Genomic DNA, 14,463 nt, shown 5'->3' with positions numbered 1-14,463 from the left:
GGAATTGACAGAAAGAGAATAGACTGGAACCTAAATGTTTGATATTAACCAGCAGCTAAGGAAGAGAGAGTTGCCGACATATTCCATTAAGAGTGACATACTGAGTGGACTGAAACCCTGGAAGAAATGAAACCTCAGGCTCAGGAAGGTAGTGCAGTTTCATCAACATGAATTTTGAAGTTATTAGAGGAGAGTAATAAGAGAAACAGAAGAAAGAAACAGTTCTTCATAGAGGCTATTTGTAATTCGCGAACAATTAGTAGTAAACGAGATCAGAGTACACCGGAATAGGGAGATGTAACTTCCTACATAACACAGGACTATAGTCGGTATCTAGATGTGACAGTAATGTCATTAAATTCAGTGATCAAAGTAATTACTTTATGAAAATATTCATCAAAACACTTCAACAAACTCTTAGTTTTATGGCATGTAGCCATAAAAATATGGCAGGAGGAGATATTCCATGTTATATGTGCTTCAAAGTCCTGGGGCCAGTAGATGTGAATTGTTTCAAACTGTCACTGATTTTTCATAGGATGCTCTTCTTCCTTTGTATCTTTATTCTGATATAAAGTATTAATAATTATCATGTTCTTTTAATCATGGGGGTATCTATTTTCAATCTTAATTAAATTCTAAATGTCATTTCTTGGGGAAATGATTACAGCTGTCTAAAATTAATTGTTCTACAGTTTTACTTGATAGAAAGAAATTTAATCATTTAAATGGAATATAATGAGAATGACATTTTTAACTTATTAAAATTTATTTTTACCCATAACCCCTTGTAAAGTAAAAAAAAAGTATTGAGATTTCTTAATGTCTGACATTTTTCAAGTTGTTCTGAATATTTTCATGAAAAACAACTCCAGTGATGTTTTTAATGTAAGAGCCTATGCTACTGTAAGTCTTACCCTACTAACTGGATTAGACTTTTGAAAAAAAAATTGTTAATCTAAATAAAATGATAAAAGAAGAAAAGAATTCTATTTACAAAAATAATATGTATGAGAGCTGAAGTCTTTTCCCCATATTATCTTCCAATTAAACAATGTGAACAATGTGAATCCAGGTGACTAACTCCTCAACTAGTCTTAGAAAAATGGTCCAACAAGGGGACACCTGGGTGGGTCAGTCAGTTAAGTATCTGCCTTCAGCTCAGGTCATGATCCCTGGGTCCTGGATCGAGCCCCACATAGGGCCCCTTGCTCTACGGGGAGCCTGCTTTTCCCTCTGCTGTTCTCCCTGCTTGTGCTCTGTATCAAATAAATAAATAAATAAATAAATAAATAAATAAATAAATAAAATCTAAAAAAAAATTCTTTTTTTAAAACCCACAAATGGTCCAACAAGTTTAACTTAGGGATGCATGTGTTTTTCCTGATTTAAGTTCTTGTACTTGTTTAATATTTTTTGTAATTGTTTAATACTTTTGAAAGCAACAGAAACAAATGTTAACTGAGCCTTCATTATGAGTCACTGTTCTAAGCAATTGCTTAATTTGTTAAAAATAATCCTAAGACCTAGATACTATTACTATCCTCACCATACAGATAAGGATAATGAGGTTCCAAGACACTGGATAAATAGTCTACAATAACGCAAGTGTTAGTTGTTGAAGCCTAAATGTAGATATAGACCATTATGATCACGCATATTCACAAGCAAAAGCAAAAATCACCTGGGGCATTTTTTTTAATGACTTAGAGATTCTATAAAAGCAATTATTACCCAGATTACTTAAAAAATGCACTTAGGGTTCTGAGTTAGCAGAAATATATAGTGTTTTCTTTTTCTTGAAAAAAAATTTTTTTTTAAATTTCTCTGTTCTTTCATTATAACCTCTGTAATCAATTCCTCTTCTTAAAGGACACTGACCGAGGCATCTAATTTAGTAAACTTGGACAAGCACTGCTCATACTGCTCACAGAACACACCTCCAAGTCTTTATAGATGGAATGGGGATTGTTTAGTCAAATAAAGAAATGGTGATTTTAAAAAAATTCATTCAAACACAAAATACATCACAAAAAATCTAAGGGAAAGTTAAATTCATTTTAAGACCCCACCATCTGGAACGTAGGAAAGGCAAAATAAAATACAAAAGAAATGTGATCTAAATGAAATCTTGGCATGAATTCTAAAGCAAATAAGTAAAATCAAAAACCATTAAATCAGTTTGTAAGTAACTATTATCGCAACAAGCTCATAAATCATTTCTACAAACTGAATATGAAAAGTAACAAGATGCAATCTCATTGCACTTGGACTAGAAATTTGAATCTTTTGCCACCAAAATTTAAAAATCAAGCAGGGAGTTCATTTCCTTAGAATGAAGACATTAACAGAATTTTAAGAGAAGGTTTTGGAAGAGATCTGATAAATAATAAAAAGTAAAGATTTTAATATGCTTTGTGTTCTTTGAACATCATCAATTTCCTACAAGGAGTTTCAAATAGGTATTATCAGATGGAAAGCATCACCTATTATAAAGACATCTTTGAGGCATGATATTCAAATTCAGCAAGAGAAGGCCACCAGGGATCCACTGAATATGATTTTGGATGCTAAGAGTTATGAAATGAAATACCCAACTCTCCTTGATCTCCTTAGCAAGACTTTAATGGCAGAATCTCCAGTATGAATCCCTGAATATTTCATGCACTGAATTAATGTAACTTATTCCATAAACCCCTTACCTCTCCTTATCCCTATCTCACCAAAACAAAACGAAACAACTTTTCCCAGTCTCCTTAATCTATGTTATAAACGCAATTCATCACTAGAGCAATTCAGCAAATAAGCAAATTAGATCACGATCTGTTTTAAGAAAGACACTTGCAATAAAGACTGATTGCATAATGTCCTTTAATTTGACAATGTATTGCCATACGTTTAATAATTTTAGTCTGTGTTCAGGAATAGAACCTGACTGGAGTAAGTTGTTTTTTTTTTTTTTCCTTTTCCTCATCCTCTTCCCCAACCCCTTCCCCCTCTCCTTAACCCCCATTCAGTCCCTTCCCCTTCCATCCCTACCCTTCCTCTTTCTTTCTCTCGAAGTCACAACTGAAAATTAAATAAAACCGTCTTACTGCTTTCATGGACTCAAAAACTGTGTTGAATCAGACAAATTGTTGCAGTATTGCCAAAAAACATGGAACATTTGAATTACAGTGTAATTGTTTATTCTTAGAAATCTGTAACAGCAATTGGGGATAAACTTGAATGCCTGTTGTTCCATATCCTAATGCCCTCTATAACCTAACCACAGGTAAAAGTGTATCACCTAAAATCCTCATCAAATAATTGTGCTTCACAGAATCGAAAAGTTCCACAAGGGTTGTTTTATTCAGAAAGTAATGAGGAATTTATTCATTCAAATAGCTTTTATATATTCTTAATTTTCATAATAAAATTTTGGTAGCTGAACTTTAAGAAGTATGCATATAGTAGTCTTTTATACCTGAGGAAAGGAAAATTATCCCTAGAGGCAGTCCACCTTTATTCTGATGCTTCATATTTATTGTTTGACAATCAGAGTTTAAAAGCCGGAAGAAATCTTAGCAGATCCCCCATGCTTAACTATTTTTCCCAAGAGGAAACAAATACCTGGAGAGCTGAAGAGACCTGAATTTGTAAACTCATTCTATGTGAACAATCAATGGCTTCCTACTGCCTCTAAGACAAAAATTGAAATTCCTTATTTGGAATGCAAAGACCTCCATCTTCTGGTCCCTGACTGGGATGCATGCAAAACCACCCTACCTCAAACACCCCACCACTGCCTATTCCCCTTCCATCTCAGCAAGATTTGGGAGAATTTCTCCCATCAGCTCAAATAGCACCTCCTCAACATAGGTTTCTCCAACTTCTCTTTCCTTTTGCTGCTCACATGGAAAGGACAACAGGAGCTCATTCATGTCTGTATCCCCCATGTACTGCGTACTGCTTTGCCTACAGTAGATCTCAAGAAATACTTTTTAGTTGATAAATGAAATAACTACATGACATTTAATTAATGATTCAGCATCCTTTTGCCCAAACATCAAATTAATTTTTTCCCTCTATCCAAACTTTTCTCTATGTCCTGTTGATTCAACTTTCTAGTAACTTTTAACTCTATCTTGCTTTCTTCATCCCATTAGCCATGACCGTATTTTAGGTAGTGAGCAGCTCACTTCTGAATGATTGCAGACATCCTTTAACTGACATATATGTTTCTGTTCTTGACCTCTTTCAGAGTGGTGCCACCTGTCTTTTATAGTAGATCCTTAATCTGTACAACTTCTCATCACCTTCTCTGCTATTCTCCTGTTTTGAATCGTGGTCACCTCTTGCCTGCTTTCTGTAATGGTTCCCCAGCTGGTCTTCTGAAGTCTACTCTTATTCTTACAGCCTCTTCCCAACAAAGCCACCAGGGGGATCATTTTGCAACTTGCTGTGTCATGTTGCATTTCTGGCAAAATGGGAATGGAGCCCATGTCTTTATATAACCTTACAGGGACTACATTTTACGGACCCCTCTCTCTCTCTCTCTCTCTCTGTCTAATTTCATCCAATCTCCAGTTTGCTCAATCTGTTCCACCCGTGCTAGCCTCCTTGCTGTTCCTCAAATATTTAAGACACATTCCTGTCTTAGAACCTTTACACTTAGATACCCCCTCTGCCTGGAACTCTCTTCACCAGGTAACTGCTTGACCTACGCTCCACCTCCTTCGCCTCTTCATCCGCAACTTATTTTCCCAGTGTGAGCTTTCCTGCATACGTTTTAAATACTGCATGTTGCCAAGGATTCCACAGAGTATTCTTATACCTCTTTTTTCCATCCTACTTTTCCAATTGTCCATAGGACTTACGAACTTCAAACACATCATATAATGTGCCCCTTATTATAGGTATAGTTTGTCTTCTCTTGATAGAGTGTATTATGAGGACAGGGACCTTTGCTTTGTTTGGCCATACATCCCAAACACTTTAAAAATTACCTGGAATATATATACACATATATATATTCACATACCTGTGAAGGTACTACAGGGGCGTTATACAATTGTAAGTCAAAATTCTTCCACAATCTTCAGTGGAAAATACTAATTTCTTTTCATGAACAATTCCAGACTTTTTCAGCTCTTCATTTTTGGTTGTTCCAAGCTCTATTCATCTATCATCAGCCAAACTGTTTTCTTCCAGCCTCCACTGACAGTATTTTCCAGCCAATCAATGCAACTTGGGACGACCAAAAGCAAACAAAGAAGAGTTCGAATGTACTAAAACTCTGCCCTCAGGGCAGACCCGTTTGGTAGGATTTAGGCATGGTTCCAAGGTACCCATTCTGCCAATCACATTCTTAGGCCATTCTTCACAGCCGCGCACTAATGCTGCTGAACCACCTTGCAGAGTGAGAAGAAAGGTGTGGACACAGACGCACAATTGCTGTAGTTCAAGGAGGTACTGGAATCCAGAAGTAACAGTAATTCAGGTACATGTAAGGAAGATGGTGTTAGTGCACAGGAATAAGGATCAGGGAAAGGAGTAGAATAAGGGCTTAAAAAAAAAAAAACTGAGAGGAAAAGCAAGATGGGTCTAATCCCAGGCAGTTGGTGATCATTTGGAGGAAAAGTAAAAGCATAGCTAAGTGACAGAAGAAGATTCAAAGGTATTAATGACAAACAAAAATCTCAAAAACTAACAAAATCGGTTGCTTTACCTCATAAATTGTACATTCATCCCTTGATGCCAGCAATTAGTTGCCAAGCATGACTATTTTAAGGTTTGACATGTCCACAACATTAGACAGGGAAAATATTACCAACTCACTTTGAGTAGAAAAGATCTCTGTCAAATCTTATTTTCTAAAAAATATTCATCTGTTCACAACCGCTCTGTACTTTCTAAGTCTACTGATGTAACGCTGCTCTGGAAAATAGTATGAGAAAGTATCACGAAACTCAATTGCTTTTCCTCCTCTCATTTGCTCACTCATCTGTAAATATTGTTTAGAGTGCTTCACTTGGTTCTGTTACATATTCATTACATCTTCAAATCTTATTCAACAGGAGGTTTGTTCAAGTATGTCCAGAGATCTAACAGTATGACAAGTATACTTATAAAATAAAAAAGCACTTCCTGATATCATGAGTTTTGGTTAATGAAAATTACTTCCTGAAGTTTCGGAATAATATGGTATTCTTAAAAGAGCTAAGTCAGTATTTTCTTGGTGTGAAAGCTTTATTAACAAATAAATCTTTTGAAAATTTTCTGCATATGCTTTCCTGAAATATATTATTATTTTGAAATATTGGTTTGTAATCCTTTGAGGTAATATTGATATTAAAAGCACAAAAACAGAGAGACGATGTCTGATTTTAGGACTTTTGAAAGAACTAGTTGCAATGCTGATCAAAATGCTCATGAAAGATTTTTTAAATTGTCTGTAGCTAGTTTTCCTGGATATATTTGGTCTTTGTAGAAGCATATGGAAATGCATATTTAATTTGACAGTATTTTGCAAATCATGCCCCCTTCAGAATAACTTGCAAAGTAGAAATGCTTCCATATGCTAGAAGTGGTTTGTCTATTATGCTAAGAGTAAAGACAGACATATATTCAACAACAAAATTTTAAAAAGTATTTTTTGGGGCACTGCAGATTAGGAACGTAAAGAAAGATCTCAAGGACAATGTCACTGTACTAAAAAAATTTAGAATTAATTTATAATCAATTTTCAAACAATCACATTGAACATGTAAAGACAAATTCTTACAAGGATCACAGACTCCTTAAAAAAATTAAAAAAGGCCCATTTTCTCCCTAAGTTTCCATGGCTTTTACCAAACTTGTACCAAATCTTCTGAGATTTTGACTCAAGCTGATTGCAGTGGAGATGAGAGCAAGGCAAACTCTCTACACACAGACCTCAACTCTAGAGAAAAGCATCATTTCCCAGCAATCAAATCTTCTCCTTTGACATTGAGTAAAAACAAGTAAACAAAGAAAAAAAGAAAACACATCACATGAGTCCAGACCTTCGTTCTGAACAAAGTATTTCAAGAGGTTCTTGTCATTTGTCAAGTTAGCCCAGCCCCATCTTGGAGGCACCAGGACCCAAGAGATCTGTCTGAGATGAACAAGTTCCCCGTGCTGCCCCACACAGCAGGCATCACTGTAGCGTGGCTGTTTCGGCAAATCTTCAAGAGCCAGATAGCTACATGTATGTTTCTCATAAGAACAGATAGAAGTTTAGCAATAGCTCTTCATAGTTAATATTAAAACAACAACAAGAAACCCTGCAGATTCCAACGGTCACTTTGGGGCAAAACCTGAAGTGATTAAAACAAGAGCTAAAGCTCCTTGACAAGTTTTAATCTTGGTGTCTGAAAGGTTCATTGACCTCATATATCTTCAGAGACGCTAGACTGCAATTTTAGAAGAGAAAATAAATTTTGAGATTTCAAAGGACTCCAATTTTCCCAAATTAATGATTATGTCATCATTATCTGAGAGGAGTCATTTGCAAGGAACAATGGATTTAATGTATCTTTTTATACTGATAATTTCTATTTTGGCTTTCCTTTAAGAGCCAGGATTACTTTATCTCCTGAGCTGAAAAAATGAGATTATTTACTGAACTTATTTTTAATCATGATCACACCTCAGAGTATAAATGTTATTTTTATGATCACAGCTTAAATTCGCAGCACAGAAAAACCATCTAGATGACTTTGCATAGTAAAAATTGTCAAGCCAAGAAGATGAGGGATCCTTTTAGAGTTACTTATCTAAAATGGTTTCTGAATGAAGATAGGTGTTGGTTATATGTCATGATTCTATACATGAGTTTTCTTCAATCAATGTGTTGTCTTTTGGACCCCTCATGGTGAGAATTTTGGGACTAGAACTTAGGACAGGTATAACCTACTCCATGAGCATGTTTCTGAAATTAAGTGTGAGCATGACCCTGAAAGCATGACCCTGAGTTCAAGGCCCCATCCCTATGCATATGAGCATGAAACAAACTTGATTTCACCACTGTTTATAATTTCTAAAATACTGCAGAATAGGGATATAGAGCAATTTTATGGTAATAGGCAGACTTTTAAATGTTAAGTCAATAACTCAGATTCCATAAAAATTCTAGTGAAAAGTATAAGAAGGAAATGATCACTTGACATATCCCTTTAAGAAATGTCATTTAAGTAATTCTTTCTTCTTTATACTTTCTTAAATTTATGAAACTTAAATTTATGAAATTTATGAAACCAAGTGAAATCTTTCTCATAAACAATGACTTCAGCTTTCAAAGTTAACAGAGTAAGTTTATTCATTAGTTAACATAGCATTCTATTTAGCAGAGATTTGTAACTGTAAATTTCCCCACCACCTTGCTCAAGCTTTTCTGAAGCACCTGAGTTAAAGACATCTATCTATCCCTCCACTGCTCCTATGGCAACTTCTGAGAAGTCACCTAGCAATAATTAAGAAGTTGCCTTGTGGCACATAGCCTAACCTTGTATTACCTGTCATTTAAATCATTTATTCAAATCCTAAAATAATCTTTCCAAATGGATTATATGTTAAAATCACAGACATTATCTTATATTTACTTCCATTTGTGAAAGTTACTTGCACAAAAATATGTATTGGTTATATTTGTTCATGGCTTCTTTTTTTTTTTTTTTAAGATTTTATTTATTTATTCAACAGAGATAGAAACAGCCAGCGAGAGAGGGAACACAAGCAGGGGGAGTGGGAGAGGAAAAAGCAGGCTCACAGCGGAAGAGCCTGATGTGGGGCTCAATCCCATAACACCGGGATCACGCCCTGAGCCAAAGGCAGAAGCTTAACCGCTGTGCCACCCAGGCAGCCCTGTTCATGTCTTCTTAATACTCAGGATCATTCTCTTTACATGACAAAGAAATGAGTACCTTAGAAAGGATACTTGTATTGGAGTAAGATAAAATGGAAGTTTCACCATGTTTAATTCCTGAGATTAGAAAGATATATGGGTATACCGAGAGTCTTCATTATTTGATGACCAATGGAAAACTGAGGCCATTTAAAATAAAATCCACTTTAAACCAATAACCATATTTTTATAGTAATTAATGGGGGAAAAATTAAATTTGATTGAGATGCTCTTAAAAAGTAAGTTTAAAATTATATAAAAATTAACTTGTAATTTGACAAGTTAAAAGTATAATGTGCTAATTATTAAAAGGAATAATAAATCAAGTGTTGATTTTTTGGCGTATTTTTTAAAATGATAAGATAAAAAAATACAGTCTCTTTCATATTACATTTAACTTTTTTAGCATGACCAAAGAAATGATCATTTCAATAAAAATTTTTGAAGCATTCATCATTTCCTTTTAATCCCTGATATTCAAGTCATTTGCTTTTGAAGGACCGTATCTAATTTCCTCTACTTCATCTGTTATTGGTTCTAACTCTGACAGACTCTCACTGACCATAATTTTGTGATTCAGCAGTTCTTCGGTATCACTTGCATCAGGGAATCTTGAATCTCCTGAAAAATTTTACTTTACAACCCATTTTCACTGTGTTTTCATTGTGTTATCTGATATTTGTAACATTCTATAATCAGCAAGAGACCAAGACTTTTTATAATAATTCACAGAGATAGATGCTAATACTAATTGGAAAGGGTGTTCAGTAAAGGCTAATTTTTAAGTGTGTAGTTCATTAGGGAATATTTCCTATTATGACAATCTTTGCTTTCCTACATTATCATGTATCTTTGGGAACTGGTTTAATGCTTCGATAATCAGAAAATCTTGTAATTTGCAATCAGATTAAAGTAAGGGCTAAAAAGTAAGCAAGTGGTAAAGCTGTGTCCTCTACAAACGTCTGTGGCTGAAATCATGTGTGTGGATGAGATATTTCTGGGCTCAGGGACCAAGTTCCGAGGCACTGAGAGAATCAGTGAAAAAGTGAAAGAGTAAACTTCGTAAAATATAGGAGTCATCACATAAGTTGGAGCAGAAGCAGGAGAAAATGGCGCACTGGAAGCTTGTGGTTGTGGGAGGGAAACATCAATGACAGAGGAGATGGTCAAGTATATCCAATATGGCTGAGAGGTCAAAAAGTTGTGGCTGAGAAGTCATCCATGTTAATACTAAACATGGAACGTAAGAAACAGGGTAAATGGGTAGAACAGATGCCCTGGGAGGTAGAGGTCACATTTCAACTAGAGATTCTGTGAAAACTCTGAGAAATCTACTGATACTGGCCTATCACATTCTAAAAGATCTGGAGTCATGAATTTACACACCTTGCTGGTGTCAGCCACACTTCCTTATTCTCTAGCCTTGGAGAAGGAGACCTTAGGCAGGTACTAGACAACGATGTGCTAAGTAGTAAGTCCAAAAGGATCACTAAGAAACCAAGACGAGGTTTAAATTACAGGTAAGTTTTGAACAATGGCATTCTACAACATTGCCTGGGAAAGTACGTAGAATCAATGTATCAAGTCAGCTTTCCCCGGAACAAATGTGCATTAGATCATCTCCCCTCATTACATTGATCATACAGTTGTGCGAAGCATGGCATAAACAAGTTGTTTTCTTCATGCCTCTTTTCATCCTTTCTTAGACTTTCCTCAATATTGTTTGGCATTCTTCTATTTTTTTTTAAGTTGCCAAATAAAAATAGTAATAACCTACATTTCTGAGTTCTAAAATTTGCCTTAACTATGTGAAGTTGTCCAGCCTCTTTGGCTAGTTCTTCTTTAACCTGAAAGTGACTTATTACAATAAAGGAGATGACTCAAGCCTGAATAAAGCCTTAAAAATAACACATCTATTTACAGGCTTCAAGCAAATACCTCTAGATCATTATGGAAACAGATTGGCATGATTTAAAATTCTAGCATTTTCATCAAAATTATCAGTAGGCCCCATTCTTGGTTACTCAAAAAACTTAAAAAAAGAAAAATCCCAGGGGAAATATCATTTCAGGGGATCTAATACATTGGAGTATTTGGAGGTTTATGTGCCAGCATGGGAAGTGAAGAACAGCCATTTTCTAGTATGCATGGTTTCACTGGATGGAGTAAAAAGTAGTGACAGAAGGAATCTTAATAGCTCATATGATTCACTCCTGTTCTTACGCTAGAAGTCTCTCAAAAGGAAAAAAAAAATGTGTTATGTGTGGCAGGGGGTGTTGGATTGCAGTCTATGGGCTCGTACAGAAGAATCATTTTATGAGCTTCAGATATTTTTGAATCCCATAAAATCAAAAAGTTAAGTACTGATCTAAAGTATACCAGAAAAGTCAACATTTATAAAGTTAAAAAAAATCGAAGTAGTTAAGTACCTTGTTAGTGATACATTTCTGCTTCAAATGCCTACAATTAAAAATATTTCCCTTTATATCTCAGAATGATCATTATTAATTCTATAGATTGAGTTGAAGTCAACCCTGAAGGGGAAAAAAAAAATAAAAAGATGGCATTGACTCACCATCAGTTCTAATTTAAGAGTAATTCTTAGCTACAAAGTTTAGAATATGACACTGGAATGAGAAAAGGTGGTGATAAACTAGGACAAGTCAAAATCTAGTTGAGAAAAACAGCTTGAGTTATGATGCTTAGTGCAGTGGATCGACTATGGCCTGACTCTTTCTCTTTATTCACAAAAGGTTCTTGGAAAAAAGTCTTAGGTCATCAGTTTGAACAATGGCCAAAATGCCTATTTAAACAGAAAAAAGACGAAGAAGACAACAACGACGAAGAAGTGAAATTCTTGGTACAAATATCATTTACCAGTTGCTAATGGAAACATCTAAGAGATATTTCAAAGTTATACACTGAATAATAAACTTTAGAATGCAGGGTTACATATCCTGGGATCCATTCTCTATACCTTGTGGCTCGATCACTTCCATAATGCCCTTCTTCACCACCCTTGATGAACATTTATGCATTCTGTTTAATCACACATCTAGAATGCCCCTAATTTTAACCTAGACCTTCATCCTGTTTCATTTCTTTACTGAAGGCTTTGACTACACAATGATTGCACTATAAATATATAGTCAAATAACATAAAAGAGAAACTAACTTAAATATATATAGTTAAAATTTCTTGAGAAAGAATAAACGACCGGATAGTAAAAAATGTCATTTGTATACAATTTATTTGAAATAACATGCTTAGCCACTAGATGTCACCCTTTAAAAAAGCAACAGAGTTTACTTCACAAAGTTTGTTAAATCAATAGCAGTTACATTCCACTATTGAGTAGGATTTGGCACCACTGGAATTAGTCATTCCCGCGTGATATAAAAAGCTTTAACAACAAACAAACCACCACCGCCAAATGGGGTTTTCTGTGAAGAGGGCTTCGTGAGTCAAGCCTGATTTGAGTCTTGTCAGTCTCCAAAGCCAGATAGTTAAAATGCCAACAACAGGTTTCAAAAAAATTTAAAAGCTTGGCTCTCATACAAATATGAAACGAAGATGCATAAAGATCTCATTCAATTCATTAGTTAATGAGGAACCAGTAAGATGACAAGGCCTGTACAAGAGAGAATTCAAGGAATGGATACTTCCATGGTAGTTTCTCAAAGGCCTGCTGAAATGAACTTGGTAGGGTATACAGGACTGTTTAATGTCCTCAAAGGCACAAACCATAACCTCTGAGGTTATGTTTTCTACTTAAGATAAATGATCTCTACAAGACCAAAGTCTACCAGTTAACATACAAGTTCACAGTGAAGCAACAAAGCATTTAGCGTCCGTGTAAGAACCACTGCAATGCTTATGCCACTGGCCAAGCACTTTACATGTGCACCATCCCATCTGACTCTCAGAATCATTGCCTATGAGGTGGATGCTGATACTACCTGTATTTAGAGGCTAGAACATCGAGAGATCATGGAACATTCTTCAGGGTATACCTGAAGGGTATACCAGCAAGTGATCAAGCAGTAACGTGAATCTGGGATGTCTATATACTCTTTCTCCTGGGACCAAAGATGTAACACATACTGTGTCCTAGAGGATGTTGGGATTCTACAAGATAAAGCACACATGAGCCCACTACAAGCCCTCATCCTCTCCTGTTCCTCATCCATGAAGGATAAATAGTGATAAAAGAAATCTCAAGTGCAATAGACATATGCTATAAGATCAGAACTTAACTACTACCCCTTACATTCTCCAGAATTTGTGTAGATTATTTACATATCCCCCAACCATCCCACTGGCTTCTCTTTGGGTTGATATAAAACATCAGATCCTCTATTACAATGTAAGCAATTGGAGAGTGGGAAACGGTCAGAGTAGGAGTCCTTACGCAAAGGAAGCAATATCCTATATACCGTCTACATGGAAAACAATTATGCTAGGTAAAACACTATCAGCGGGGTTTGCTAAAAATGACAAAGAGACCTTTTAAAATATGCATGGCATTCCTATAACATAGTAATGCTTTAGATTCTTTTCAGAGAATTTGGGACATGGAGATCTAATGTACTGACAGTGTATTTGTGGAAGACGTCTGCCTGACAAAATACCTGTCTAAAGAAAATGCTCTATTTAATTTTAAAACTTTAAAATCTTGAAGAAATTTTAGACACGATTAAATGAACTGTAGCAAATCATCTCAAATTTCTTGGATTTATATGCATAAAACCTCAGAAATGTGAGGTGCTCCAAGTTTTATTACTAATTCAGCTTCAATTCTTGTAAAGATTACACCACTCAGCCAGTGGCTGAGAAGATTCAGAAAACTAATCAAACATTATTATATTACCTATTATGAGTCTAGACAGTCTCCTCACCACACATACTCTGACACAACAACTATGAAAGGAGCTTTTGCAGAATATTATTTCTGTATCTCCATACCAGATAAAAACAAACTTACAAGTTCCCTCGTCAAATAAAAATGTATAAATGCATTAATAGATCACATTTGCATTTATACTTGCTCTAAAAAATGAAAAAGTTATATAAAGGAGAAAAGTATTGCTTTTTACGCAGTCAGCCTGTGTTGTTCGGTGCTCAGCTTCTGCAGTTTTCATGGATTATAAAATCTTTTAGGACAGAAGATAATCCTTACAAGACCATCGTATAATGTTTCTAGCTTTAAAGGTAGATGTAATTTTAATAATAACATACCACATTTAAGGCTCGATTAGGCACAGCTCTGGTTGCCTTTGATTTATTCATCAATGTAAGAATCTGAAATTTTCTGAAGTCTAATTTTTGAACAAAAATAAGTCGTCTCTTTGCATTAAACCATCTGCTCTACATGATTACAGTGACTCATTTTTAGCATTGAAGCTTCCCTTTTTGTGATTAAATTTCTTGTTCAACCAACTGAACTCTTTGAAAGGCATTTATTTCTGATAAAGTGCATCATTGTTAATAGAGCAGTGATATAATTATAATCAATCCAGATTCTTATTGGATAGCACCTTAATGAACTAATGTA

At 35.2% G+C, this 14,463-nt stretch overlaps 1 protein-coding gene across 4 annotated transcripts in view; it reads right to left on the bottom strand.

The window, feature by feature from the left end:
* The window catches only part of KYNU (kynureninase), a 124,527-nt gene that overhangs the window by 26,795 nt on the left and 83,269 nt on the right, over nucleotides 1-14,463 (bottom strand). The gene's annotated exons all lie outside the window — the stretch shown is intronic.

The sequence above is a fragment of the Ursus arctos genome, unplaced genomic scaffold (assembly GCF_023065955.2).
Source record: "Ursus arctos isolate Adak ecotype North America unplaced genomic scaffold, UrsArc2.0 scaffold_1, whole genome shotgun sequence".
In the NCBI taxonomy this organism is placed as follows: domain Eukaryota; kingdom Metazoa; phylum Chordata; class Mammalia; order Carnivora; family Ursidae; genus Ursus; species Ursus arctos.
This window is presented reverse-complemented; position numbering and strand designations above follow the sequence as displayed.